This window comes from Hevea brasiliensis, chromosome 8 (genome assembly GCF_030052815.1).
Source record: "Hevea brasiliensis isolate MT/VB/25A 57/8 chromosome 8, ASM3005281v1, whole genome shotgun sequence".
NCBI lineage: Eukaryota > Viridiplantae > Streptophyta > Magnoliopsida > Malpighiales > Euphorbiaceae > Hevea > Hevea brasiliensis.
In genome coordinates this window covers 64,678,738-64,686,741 of record NC_079500.1, presented here as the reverse complement: position 1 = coordinate 64,686,741, position 8,004 = coordinate 64,678,738, and positions in this window count along the sequence as shown.

Here is an 8,004-nt window from a genome sequence, read left to right as displayed (position 1 = left end):
GCCATTCATTACAATACCTTAGACCCATCTTCTCAAGATGTCGGTCTAGCGAGATTATGACAAAGGCTTAGTGAATGGATCACTGGTTTTTAGGCGATGTTATATTTTCTGCATGGCTATATCGCCTTGCCCAACTATATCCCCGATAATATGGTAGTGCCTTTCTATGTGTTTGGATTTTGGGTGAGACCTTAGTTCCTTAGCTTTGCATGATGCTCCATTGTTGTCACGGTGTAGTGGAGCTGGCGACTTAATGGAAGGAACTACTATAAGTTACATTCACGAACTTCTTTATCCAAACGACTTCCTTTGCGGCATCGATGCGACAATATACTCGACCTCGATGAGTGGAATCTGCGATGCGTGCTCTGTTTGGAACTCTTCCAACCGATCGCACCTCCATTACAAATGAACACATATCCAGAGGTAGACTTTCTATCATCGATATCTGATTGGAAATCAGAATCAGTATAACCATCCAATTGCAAGTCTCCACCTCCATAAATCAAGAATAAATCCTTAGTTCTTCTCAAGTACTTAAGAATATTCTTGTGACTATCGATGTTCCAAACCTGGATTGGATTGATACCTGCTAGTCAAACTAACAGCATATGCGATATTCGGCCTAGTACACAACATTGCATACATTAAACTTCCAATAGCCGAAGCATATGGAATCCTGGCCATCTTATCTCTTTCTTCAGATGTCTTTGGAGACATCTCTTTAGAAAGATGGATACCATGTCTCACTGGTAACAATCCTCTCTTGGAATCAAGCATGTTAAACCTCTTTAACACCTTTTCCAAGTATAGACTTTGGAATAAACCAATTATTCTTTTCGCTCTATCTCTATAGATGCGAATCCCAAGAATATAGGTTGCCTCCCCTAAGTCTTTCATGGAGAATGTATTTGACAACTATACCTTTATAGTCGTCAACATACCTGTATCATTACCCATCAACGATTATGTCATCCACATATAAGACAAGAAAAGTGATAGCTTGTCACTAACCTTCTTATATACACATGGCTCATCCTCATTTTTGATAAAACTAAAGGATTTAATGGCTTCATCAAAACGGATGTTCCAACTCCTCGAAGCTTGTTTCAACCCATAAATGGATCGCTTTAGCTTGCATACCTTGGAACCATCTTGGGATTCAAATCCCCTAGGTTGTTCCATGAAAATGTTTTCTTCAATGTATCCATTAAGAAAAGTTTGTTTTGACATCCATCCGCCAAATCTCATAATCATAGTATGCATTTATTGCTAATAAAATCCTAATTAATTTAAGCATGGCAACAAAGTAGAAAGTCTCCTCATAATCTATTCCTTGCCTTTGGCGAAACCCTTCGCTACTAGCCTTGCCTTATAGGTCTCTACCTTTCCATCGAACCAATTTTCTTCTTGAAAACCCATTTGTTCCCTATAGGTACAATACCTTTAGGTGGGTCAACAAGATCCCAAACTTGATTCTTATACATGGAATCAATCTCGGATTTCATAGCATCAATCCATTTTGAAGAGTCTATATCCGATATAGCTTCTTCATAGGTAAGTGGATCATCCCCATGATCTACTTCTTCATGAGTAGACAACTCTTGTTCTTCTTCATGAAGAAAACCATATCTCACCGGTGGGTGAGATACCACAGTTGTTCTACGAGGAACAGTTGTAGATGTTTCATCAATGGGTATAGGTTGACTAGATGGATCTATATCCATCGATGCATTGGTTGGTCGAATTCTCCAATTCTAACTCTATTTGCCTTCCTTTGCCTCCTTCTTGAACAAACATTGTTCAAGAAATGTGGCATCTCTACTTATCACAACCTTTTGTGAAGTAGGCAAATAAAAATAATATCCAAAACTATCTTTTGGATATCCAACAAATCGACCTTTTACGATCTGGTCTCCAATTTATCGATTTTGACTTTTGATATAAGTGGACAACCCCAAATCTTAACATGCTTAAGACTTGGTTTTCTTCCATGCCATATCTCATAAGGTGTGGAAGAAAGCGATTTTGATGGAATCCTATTCAGAATATATAAAGTCGATTCTAATGCAAATCCCCAAAGGAGATTGGCATATCAAGATAGCTCATCATACTACGTACCATATCCAATAGGTACGATTTCTCCTTCAGATATACCATTCATTTGTGGCGTTCTGGAGGAGTCGGTGAGAAACAATGCCATGCTCTCTCAAGTATTCATCAAATTCAGTACTCAAATATTCACCTCCACGATCTGATCGAAGAGCTTTAATACTCTTTCCTGTTTGATTTTCTACTTCAGATTTAAATTCTTTGAACTTTTCAAAGGATTCATGTTTGTATTTTATCAAATACAAATACCCAAACCTTGATTTATCATCAAGAAAGGTAATAAAATAATGAAAGCCCAATCTAGCCATTTCTTTAAACGGACCACATACATCACTATGTATTAGTTCCAAAATATTTTCAGCTCTTAGCCCTTGTCCAACAAAGGGTGATCTAGTCATTTTGCCTTGAAGGCAAGATTCACAAGTTGGAGTAGGCTCAGAACCCAATGAGGATAAAATCCCCATTTTCTCCAATTTTGTAATCCTATCTTCTATAACATGACATAACCTTAAGTGCCAAATATATTTTGAACTTGAGTTGGTTTTCACCATGGCATTGCATTCATTTAGATTGCTATACTCTGGCTAGTGGAAACACTTTCTTACTGGCAATGGAAACACTTTCCTGTTAGCAATGGAAACACTTTCCTTTGCCTTTTTCAGCTTTAGTCTTCCTTTTCTGTTTAGCTATTTTCTTGGAAGGACCAGGAATCTGAAGTTTCTTTTTCTTATTGCCCTTCTTCTTGTTGGACTTTCCAGCAGAAGAAGATGCAACCAAAGCTACCTCTTTTCCTTTATTGCCTGGCATATTCTTTTGGGCAATAACCAGCATGTTGAGTAATTCAGCTAAAGTGCATTCCTGTTTAGTCATATGGAAATTCGTTACAAAATTCCCAAAAGACTAAGGAAGGGACTGAAGGATTAAATCCGTTTGTAGTTGGAAATCCATGTTGAAGTTAAGATGTTCCAACTGCTCAATCAGCCGAATCATCTTGTGGACATGATCCCCAACATTACATCCCTCGGACATCCTCATACGGAATAAGCTGTTTAGATATCTCATACCTAGCATTCTCTTTGTGCTCACCATACAACTCTTGTAGGTGAAGGAGGATCTCACTAGCACTCTGCATGTTCTCATGTTGCTTCTGTAACTCATTACTCATGGAAGCAAGCATGTAACACTTAGCTCTCATATCATGCTCCTTCCACTTGTCCAAAGTATCATGTTCCTCTTGTGTGGCCTCTGGAGGTAAGGGACCAGGAACATTTGAATATAGAACATATCCTATATGTTCAAGGTTCAGGACAAGTTTCAAATTTCTTAGCCAATCGCATGATTAGGTCCTGTCAACCTGTTGTGATCAAGTATGCTTGCAAGGATATTGGATGGTGGTGGTTGTTTTGTGCTCATATTTATCAGAAAATTAACTACAGAAAATAACCAGATTAATTAGTAAATGTATCATGTAATTAACCAAAATGATTATGGTCTTTTAATCAAATTGGTCCTCCCACTAACTTAGCGAATCCTACACTTCCAAAGTAGAAAACGGAAATCCTAGTTGGATGGATTTCTAGTGGGTGATTGAATTCTTATAATTCTATTGATCATCCTCAGGTACATCCATTATTGGAATTACAATAAACTATAAGTGAGCAACTCCTTGCCCATCACATCTCATGTGAGGTTCAATCCTTTTACTAGCCCCTAATGCTCAAAATCTCAGGTACATCCAATATTGACTTATCTTGCATTAGTTAAGTTGATCCCATTGAGCCAGTAATTATGCAAATAATTTTAATGTCCTCAGGTACATCCAATATTGGCCACCAAACCATTTACATATTTACAACATCTCATGCTTAACAATTATTCTTAAGAAAATCTCTTAAATTAATTGCATCTCATGCAACTATTTAAAATTTCTTAAAATAATTGCCCCAATGGAGGGCTTATGTTATAATTACTTTAATTATAGTATTTCCAACTTAATCATTTGTTTGGAAGATTTTATAGCCATCCTAATTACTATTAAGGTCTCACTTTGCACATTATCCATTTAGCATGCATATATCATATAATTGCATACATTCCCATACATCTCATGCATTCATGGATAAGCAGTAAATATGGTATGATCATGGACTTTCTAAGGGATTCAATTCTGAGCCACCAAGAATTGAATCAGGGCATTCCTAGGTGCATTTCATTCATTCATTTTACAAGAGTTGCTGAAGGAGTACATAATCAACACTTGATATTGAATTCCTCCCCTTTGGTCCCACCAATGCTCTTGACCTCCTTGAACTTCTTGCAATCCAATATTACATAGTAATCCTTGGCATACCAAGGCGAATTTACAAGAACTTAAATAAATGAAATTACAACCCAAAAATATTATAAACTTAATAATACATGCCCAAAATAAATTAAAATAAATTAATTTACAATCCCAAAGAAACATAAAAGAAATAAATCCAATCACATTGGTCTTTTATAGTCCATGATCATCCATCATGCATATCACTATTTAACAATTAAATAAAACATACATACTTATATTAAATTGAATATCTCATATTCAACTTAAAAATCAGATTTGAATATGATTCAAATAAATTTAAAAATTCAGATTTGAATCTCATTCAAACAAATTTAAAAATTCAGATTTGAATCACATTCAAACAACTTCAAAAATTCAGATTTGAATCACATTCAAATATTTTTTAAAAAATCAGATTTGAATCACATTCAAATATTTTTTAAAAAATCAGATCTGAATTTTATTGAATCAATTTTAAAAAATCAGATTTAAATATGATTCAAACAACTTTAAAAATTCAGATTTGAATCACATTCAAACAACTTTTAAAATTCAGATTTGAATCACATTCAAACATTTTTTTTAAAATTCTGATTTGAATCATAATTTAATTGTGTGATTAAAACAACTAATTAAACACTTTAATTAGTCAAAGAATAGGCCTTAGATCATACAACAATTGCAGAATTAAAAGCCAAACCTTGAATCACCCATGGAACCATTGTTGCCGCCACCATTGGTGGCTTCACCATGTGTGACGCCACACCTCTTAATCCAACCAGCAATGAATCAATAATCTTATGATCAAATCACACAATTAAATCATATAATCAACAATCTAAATAGCAAATATAGTGGCTCTGATACCAATTGAAGGAACGGAAGCGTGAAAAACACAAGATTATACCATTGAATTCAAAAATTTTCACCTAGGGTCACATGCACCATGCAAGATTTATTTTTATCGATTTAATTTTAATGATAAACAACATATTAAAACTCTTTTAATATGTTTTTGGATCTGTATTTGCCATTTAAGATTTTAAAATTAATCAGATTAATTTTAGAACCCTAGATTAAATCAAGAACGATTACACTAACCTCTTGATGTCTTTGCAGTGTCTGCGCTTTGAGATTCGTCTTCAGGACACCAGATGTTGTCCCTCTAGCTTGTCCACACCAAGAACACCTATGGCAGCCCTTGAACAGCTTCTAAAGCCTTTTCTATTAATTAGAAATTCAAGTTCTGCCTTTTAAGAGATTAGAGATGTAAACAGGACACTAGAATCAATTTCTAGTGTTCTTAATTCAAGAGATTGATGGCTAATCTCTTTGAATTGATGAGAGATGAAGAAGAATGGCTGGAGAGGCTCAAAGTGGCGTGACAATTGAGAGGAGAGGCTGCTGGTTATGTTTTCTTTTCATAACCACACTTAAATAGCTAGGTTAACACATTAAACCCTAGCCACATGTCACCTTTTGATTAGCTCTAGGTTTAAGTGACCCAATCACATTGTGCCAAGTGTCAAACCTATATTTAATCTTGATTTTAATCATCTTACATGATTAAAAATATTTGGCAAGCTTATGTGTTATGCCATGTGTCACCATCTCATGGTGCCACGTGTCACACTGTGAAATGACCAAAATGCCCCTGTGTCTTAATTTTGAGTTCTTAACCCAAAATAATTATATTCTTCTTCTAATTAATTTATATCAAATATAAATTAATTAATTAATCTCTATTAATTAATTTCTCATCAATTAAATTCATATTTAAACACTTTAAATATAAATTTAATTTATACTACACATCCAATAATCTAGATTTGGTTTCAAGTCATGCTAGGGACTTTGCAATTTTATTGCAAACCAAATCTATTTAATTAATCAATTAAACTCTTTAATTAATTAATTAAATCATATTTAAATAGGTGATAACTTGTGTATGTGTGTGACTTACTAGGCTCATCACTAATTGGCAATGAGACATGATATCAACTCTTAATATCATCAGAACTCTTTCTTACCATAAATGATTTCTCTAAATCATTTTATGAACCTCATAGACCATGGTTAACACCTAGCATAGCATGCCATGGCCACCCAATTAGTAATAAGGTTTACCTTAAATGAACCTATAATCATATGTTACCATGCACTAGAATCTCTCTGTTACAAAATCCCAACTCAAGCCGAGTCATGGTTTATGTCAAACTCCATTTGCTATGAATATTATGTTCTCTTTAATTCCAGTTCTTGATTAAAAGATTTTTCTCATCAGAAACTCTTTTCTGAATAAATCTATCTGTCCTGGCCAGGAACTTGAAACATCAAGAACAATTAAATGAACATAGGATTTTAACTCTATTTACTTAGAGGAACAGATTCCATCTTGATCAACACCTACCTCCATATATAACTAGTAGGAGCCAACAGATGCCCATATACCCATACACAAGACAAGTATGAAAGCAGATCAAACTCAAACTACCTATATACAAGATAATGTGCTATCTCGTGTCTAAAGATTATATGCACTCGATATGATTTATGACAAAACATTGACAAGAGTAAACTCCATGTGCTTGTCATAAGTGTCACTGGTTCGGCCTACTTATCATTTATAAGTGCCTATCATGTTTGTTATATGGCATGAGACTCACCATTCCATCTTATTTATATCTCATATAAATAACTTGGGAACAAACATGAATACAATCTTTCCGATAAGTCATGTCCTTATTATGAAGTATCCTCGATTGTGAACCTATTTATGATACTTTGTGCTAGAAATATTGTCACTCATATTCTTAACAACTTAAGAATAATATTTCTAACAAAATATCAATGGACCTTTTCTATTACACATAAATATATTATGTAAACGGAAAAGTGGAAATGCCTTTTATTAATAAAATATATACAAGATACATACTAAATGATATGCTCTAGGGCATACTACTAACAATCTCCCACTAGCACTAGAGCCATTCATTACAATACCTTAGACCCATCTTCTCAAGATGTCAGTCTAACTGAGATTATGACAAAGGCTTAGTGAATGGATCAACTGGTTTTTTAGCTGATGTTATATTTTCTGCATGGCTATATCGCCTTGCCCAACTATATCCCTGATAATATGGTAGTGCCTTTCTATGTGTTTGATTTTGGGTGAGACCTTAGTTCCTTAGCTCGCATGATCGCTCCATTGTTGTCACAGGTAGTGGAACCGCTGACTTAATGGAAGGAACTACTATAAGTTCTCATACGAACTTCTTTATCCAAAGCGACTTCCTTTGCAAGATCTCGATGCAAAGAATATACTCACCTCGTGAGTGGAATCTGCAATGCGTGCTCGCTTGGAACTCTTCCAACCGATCGCACCTCCATTACAAATGAACACATATCCGAGGTAGACTTTCTATCATCGATATCCGATTGGAAATCGAATCGGATAACCATCCAATTGCAAGTCTCCACCTCCATAAATCAAGAATAAATCCTTAGTTCTTCTCAAGTACTTAAGAATATTCTTGACAGCTATCCAGTGTTCCAAACCTGGA